The following is a 6,469-nucleotide window of genomic DNA, read 5'->3' as shown; positions in this document are numbered from 1 at the left end:
CGCTCGCGAGCCGACCCCTCCAACCAGCGGCTAAGTCCAACGCGGCGCATTGCTTTCGGCCGGCGGACGCGAAAGCCTCGCTCGCGAGCCGACCCGTCCAACCAGCGGCTAAGTCCAACGCGGCGCATTGCTTTCGGCCGTCGGACCCGAACGCCTCGCTCGCGAGCCGACCCGTCCAACCAGCGGCTAAGTCCAACGCGGCGCATTGCTTTCGGCCGTCGGACCCGAACGCCTCGCTCGCGAGCCGACCCGTCCAACCAGCGGCTAAGTCCAACGCGGCGCATTGCTTTTGGCCGGCGGACCCGAACGCCTCGCTCGCGAGCCGACCCGTCCAACCAGCGGCTAAGTCCAACGCGGCGCATTGCTTTCGGCCGTCGGACCCGAACGCCTCGCTCGCGAGCCGACCCGTCCAACCAGCGGCTAAGTCCAACGCGGCGCATTGCTTTTGGCCGGCGGACGCGAAAGCCTCGCTCGCGAGCCGACCCCTCCAACCAGCGGCTAAGTCCAACGCGGCGCATTGCTTTCGGCCGGCGGACGCAAACGCCTCGCTCGCGAGCCGACCCCTCCAACCAGCGGCTAAGTCCAACGCGGCGCATTGCTTTCGGCCGGCGGACGCGAAAGCCTCGCTCGCGAGCCGACCCGTCCAACCAGCGGCTAAGTCCAACGCGGCGCATTGCTTTCGGCCGACGGACCCGAACGCCTCGCTCGCGAGCCGACCCCTCCAACCAGCGGCTAAGTCCAACGCGGCGCATTGCTTTCGGCCGGCGGACGCGAAAGCCTCGCTCGCGAGCCGACCCGTCCAACCAGCGGCTAAGTCCAACGCGGCGCATTGCTTTCGGCCGGCGGACGCAAACGCCTCGCTCGCGAGCCGACCCCTCCAACCAGCGGCTAAGTCCAACGCGGCGCATTGCTTTCGGCCGGCGGACGCGAAAGCCTCGCTCGCGAGCCGACCCGTCCAACCAGCGGCTAAGTCCAACGCGGCGCATTGCTTTCGGCCGACGGACCCGAACGCCTCGCTCGCGAGCCGACCCCTCCAACCAGCGGCTAAGTCCAACGCGGCGCATTGCTTTCGGCCGGCGGACGCGAAAGCCTCGCTCGCGAGCCGACCCGTCCAACCAGCGGCTAAGTCCAACGCGGCGCATTGCTTTCGGCCGGCGGACGCAAACGCCTCGCTCGCGAGCCGACCCCTCCAACCAGCGGCTAAGTCCAACGCGGCGCATTGCTTTTGGCCGGCGGACGCGAATGCCTCGCTCGCGAGCCGACCCGTCCAACCAGCGGCTAAGTCCAACGCGGCGCGTTGCTTTTGGCCGGCGGACGCGAACGCCTCGCTCGCGAGCCGACCCCTCCAACCAGCGGCTAAGTCCAACGCGGCGCATTGCTTTCGGCCGTCGGACCCGAACGCCTCGCTCGCGAGCCGACCCGTCCAACCAGCGGCTAAGTCCAACGCGGCGCATTGCTTTCGGCCGTCGGACCCGAACGCCTCGCTCGCGAGCCGACCAGTCCAACCAGCGGCTAAGTCCAACGCGGCGCATTGCTTTTGGCCGGCGGACCCGAACGCTTCGCTCGCGAGCCGACCCGTCCAACCAGCGGCTAAGTCCAACGCGGCGCATTGCTTTCGGCCGTCGGACCCGAACGCCTCGCTCGCGAGCCGACCCGTCCAACCAGCGGCTAAGTCCAACGCGGCGCATTGCTTTTGGCCGGCGGACCCGAACGCCTCGCTCGCGAGCCGACCCGTCCAACCAGCGGCTAAGTCCAACGCGGCGCATTGCTTTCGGCCGACGGACCCGAACGCCTCGCTCGCGAGCCGACCCCTCCAACCAGCGGCTAAGTCCAACGCGGCGCATTGCTTTCGGCCGGCGGACGCGAAAGCCTCGCTCGCGAGCCGACCCGTCCAACCAGCGGCTAAGTCCAACGCGGCGCATTGCTTTCGGCCGGCGGACGCAAACGCCTCGCTCGCGAGCCGACCCCTCCAACCAGCGGCTAAGTCCAACGCGGCGCATTGCTTTCGGCCGGCGGACGCGAAAGCCTCGCTCGCGAGCCGACCCGTCCAACCAGCGGCTAAGTCCAACGCGGCGCATTGCTTTCGGCCGACGGACCCGAACGCCTCGCTCGCGAGCCGACCCCTCCAACCAGCGGCTAAGTCCAACGCGGCGCATTGCTTTCGGCCGGCGGACGCGAAAGCCTCGCTCGCGAGCCGACCCGTCCAACCAGCGGCTAAGTCCAACGCGGCGCATTGCTTTCGGCCGGCGGACGCAAACGCCTCGCTCGCGAGCCGACCCCTCCAACCAGCGGCTAAGTCCAACGCGGCGCATTGCTTTCGGCCGGCGGACGCGAAAGCCTCGCTCGCGAGCCGACCCGTCCAACCAGCGGCTAAGTCCAACGCGGCGCATTGCTTTTGGCCGGCGGACGCGAACGCCTCGCTCGCGAGCCGACCCGTCCAACCAGCGGCTAAGTCCAACGCGGTGCATTGCTTTCGGCCGGCGGACGCGAACGCCTCGCTCGCGAGCCGACCCGTCCAAACAGCGGCTAAGTCCAACGCGGCGCATTGCTTTTGGCCGGCGGACCCGAACGCCTCGCTCGCGAGCCGACCCGTCCAACCAGCGGCTAAGTCCAACGCGGCGCATTGCTTTTGGCCGGCAGACCCGAACGCCTCGCTCGCGAGCCGACCCGTCCAACCAGCGGCTAAGTCCAACGCGGCGCATTGCTTTCGGCCGTCGGACCCGAACGCCTCGCTCGCGAGCCGACTCGTCCAAACAGCGGCTAAGTCCAACGCGGCGCATTGCTTTTGGCCGGCGGACGCGAACGCCTCGCTCGCGAGCCGACCCGTCCAACCAGCGGCTAAGTCCAACGCGGCGCATTGCTTTTGGCCGGCGGACGCGAATGCCTCGCTCGCGAGCCGACCCGTCCAACCAGCGGCTAAGTCCAACGCGGCGCGTTGCTTTTGGCCGGCGGACGCGAACGCCTCGCTCGCGAGCCGACCCCTCCAACCAGCGGCTAAGTCCAACGCGGCGCATTGCTTTCGGCCGTCGGACCCGAACGCCTCGCTCGCGAGCCGACCCGTCCAACCAGCGGCTAAGTCCAACGCGGCGCATTGCTTTCGGCCGTCGGACCCGAACGCCTCGCTCGCGAGCCGACCCGTCCAACCAGCGGCTAAGTCCAACGCGGCGCATTGCTTTTGGCCGGCGGACCCGAACGCTTCGCTCGCGAGCCGACCCGTCCAACCAGCGGCTAAGTCCAACGCGGCGCATTGCTTTCGGCCGTCGGACCCGAACGCCTCGCTCGCGAGCCGACCCGTCCAACCAGCGGCTAAGTCCAACGCGGCGCATTGCTTTTGGCCGGCGGACCCGAACGCCTCGCTCGCGAGCCGACCCGTCCAACCAGCGGCTAAGTCCAACGCGGCGCATTGCTTTCGGCCGTCGGACCCGAACGCCTCGCTCGCGAGCCGACCCGTCCAACCAGCGGCTAAGTCCAACGCGGCGCATTGCTTTCGGCCGTCGGACCCGAACGCCTCGCTCGCGAGCGACCCGTCCAACCAGCGGCTAAGTCCAACGCGGCGCATTGCTTTTGGCCGGCGGACGCGAACGCCTCGCTCGCGAGCCGACCCGTCCAACCAGCGGCTAAGTCCAACGCGGTGCATTGCTTTCGGCCGGCGGACGCGAACGCCTCGCTCGCGAGCCGACCCGTCCAAACAGCGGCTAAGTCCAACGCGGCGCATTGCTTTCGGCCGTCGGACCCGAACGCCTCGCTCGCGAGCCGACCCCTCCAACCAGCGGCTAAGTCCAACGCGGCGCATTGCTTTTGGCCGGCGGACGCGAACGCCTCGCTCGCGAGCCGACCCGTCCAACCAGCGGCTAAGTCCAACGCGGTGCATTGCTTTCGGCCGGCGGACGCGAACGCCTCGCTCGCGAGCCGACCCGTCCAACCAGCGGCTAAGTCCAACGCGGCGCATTGCTTTTGGCCGGCGGACCCGAACGCCTCGCTCGCGAGCCGACCCGTCCAACCAGCGGCTAAGTCCAACGCGGCGCATTGCTTTCGGCCGGCGGACGCAAACGCCTCGCTCGCGAGCCGACCCCTCCAACCAGCGGCTAAGTCCAACGCGGCGCATTGCTTTTGGCCGGCGGACGCGAACGCCTCGCTCGCGAGCCGACCCGTCCAACCAGCGGCTAAGTCCAACGCGGTGCATTGCTTTCGGCCGGCGGACGCGAACGCCTCGCTCGCGAGCCGACCCGTCCAACCAGCGGCTAAGTCCAACGCGGCGCATTGCTTTTGGCCGGCGGACCCGAACGCCTCGCTCGCGAGCCGACCCGTCCAACCAGCGGCTAAGTCCAACGCGGCGCATTGCTTTCGGCCGGCGGACGCAAACGCCTCGCTCGCGAGCCGACCCCTCCAACCAGCGGCTAAGTCCAACGCGGCGCATTGCTTTCGGCCGGCGGACGCGAAAGCCTCGCTCGCGAGCCGACCCGTCCAACCAGCGGCTAAGTCCAACGCGGCGCATTGCTTTCGGCCGACGGACCCGAACGCCTCGCTCGCGAGCCGACCCCTCCAACCAGCGGCTAAGTCCAACGCGGCGCATTGCTTTCGGCCGGCGGACGCAAACGCCTCGCTCGCGAGCCGACCCCTCCAACCAGCGGCTAAGTCCAACGCGGCGCATTGCTTTCGGCCGGCGGACGCGAAAGCCTCGCTCGCGAGCCGACCCGTCCAACCAGCGGCTAAGTCCAACGCGGCGCATTGCTTTCGGCCGACGGACCCGAACGCCTCGCTCGCGAGCCGACCCCTCCAACCAGCGGCTAAGTCCAACGCGGCGCATTGCTTTCGGCCGGCGGACGCAAACGCCTCGCTCGCGAGCCGACCCCTCCAACCAGCGGCTAAGTCCAACGCGGCGCATTGCTTTCGGCCGGCGGACGCGAAAGCCTCGCTCGCGAGCCGACCCGTCCAACCAGCGGCTAAGTCCAACGCGGCGCATTGCTTTCGGCCGACGGACCCGAACGCCTCGCTCGCGAGCCGACCCCTCCAACCAGCGGCTAAGTCCAACGCGGCGCATTGCTTTCGGCCGGCGGACGCGAAAGCCTCGCTCGCGAGCCGACCCGTCCAACCAGCGGCTAAGTCCAACGCGGCGCATTGCTTTCGGCCGGCGGACGCAAACGCCTCGCTCGCGAGCCGACCCCTCCAACCAGCGGCTAAGTCCAACGCGGCGCATTGCTTTCGGCCGGCGGACGCGAAAGCCTCGCTCGCGAGCCGACCCGTCCAACCAGCGGCTAAGTCCAACGCGGCGCATTGCTTTTGGCCGGCGGACGCGAACGCCTCGCTCGCGAGCCGACCCGTCCAACCAGCGGCTAAGTCCAACGCGGTGCATTGCTTTCGGCCGGCGGACGCGAACGCCTCGCTCGCGAGCCGACCCGTCCAAACAGCGGCTAAGTCCAACGCGGCGCATTGCTTTTGGCCGGCGGACCCGAACGCCTCGCTCGCGAGCCGACCCGTCCAACCAGCGGCTAAGTCCAACGCGGCGCATTGCTTTTGGCCGGCAGACCCGAACGCCTCGCTCGCGAGCCGACCCGTCCAACCAGCGGCTAAGTCCAACGCGGCGCATTGCTTTCGGCCGTCGGACCCGAACGCCTCGCTCGCGAGCCGACTCGTCCAAACAGCGGCTAAGTCCAACGCGGCGCATTGCTTTTGGCCGGCGGACGCGAACGCCTCGCTCGCGAGCCGACCCGTCCAACCAGCGGCTAAGTCCAACGCGGCGCATTGCTTTTGGCCGGCGGACGCGAATGCCTCGCTCGCGAGCCGACCCGTCCAACCAGCGGCTAAGTCCAACGCGGCGCGTTGCTTTTGGCCGGCGGACGCGAACGCCTCGCTCGCGAGCCGACCCCTCCAACCAGCGGCTAAGTCCAACGCGGCGCATTGCTTTCGGCCGTCGGACCCGAACGCCTCGCTCGCGAGCCGACCCGTCCAACCAGCGGCTAAGTCCAACGCGGCGCATTGCTTTCGGCCGTCGGACCCGAACGCCTCGCTCGCGAGCCGACCCGTCCAACCAGCGGCTAAGTCCAACGCGGCGCATTGCTTTTGGCCGGCGGACCCGAACGCTTCGCTCGCGAGCCGACCCGTCCAACCAGCGGCTAAGTCCAACGCGGCGCATTGCTTTCGGCCGTCGGACCCGAACGCCTCGCTCGCGAGCCGACCCGTCCAACCAGCGGCTAAGTCCAACGCGGCGCATTGCTTTTGGCCGGCGGACCCGAACGCCTCGCTCGCGAGCCGACCCGTCCAACCAGCGGCTAAGTCCAACGCGGCGCATTGCTTTCGGCCGTCGGACCCGAACGCCTCGCTCGCGAGCCGACCCGTCCAACCAGCGGCTAAGTCCAACGCGGCGCATTGCTTTCGGCCGTCGGACCCGAACGCCTCGCTCGCGAGCGACCCGTCCAACCAGCGGCTAAGTCCAACGCGGCGCATTGCTTTTGGCCGGCGGACGCGAACG

Source organism: Prorops nasuta, unplaced genomic scaffold (genome assembly GCF_024137725.1).
Source record: "Prorops nasuta isolate Cenicafe-Biocafe unplaced genomic scaffold, Cenicafe_Pnas_1.2 PNAS00148, whole genome shotgun sequence".
Classification (NCBI taxonomy): Eukaryota; Metazoa; Arthropoda; class Insecta; order Hymenoptera; family Bethylidae; genus Prorops; species Prorops nasuta.
This window is presented reverse-complemented; position numbering follows the sequence as displayed.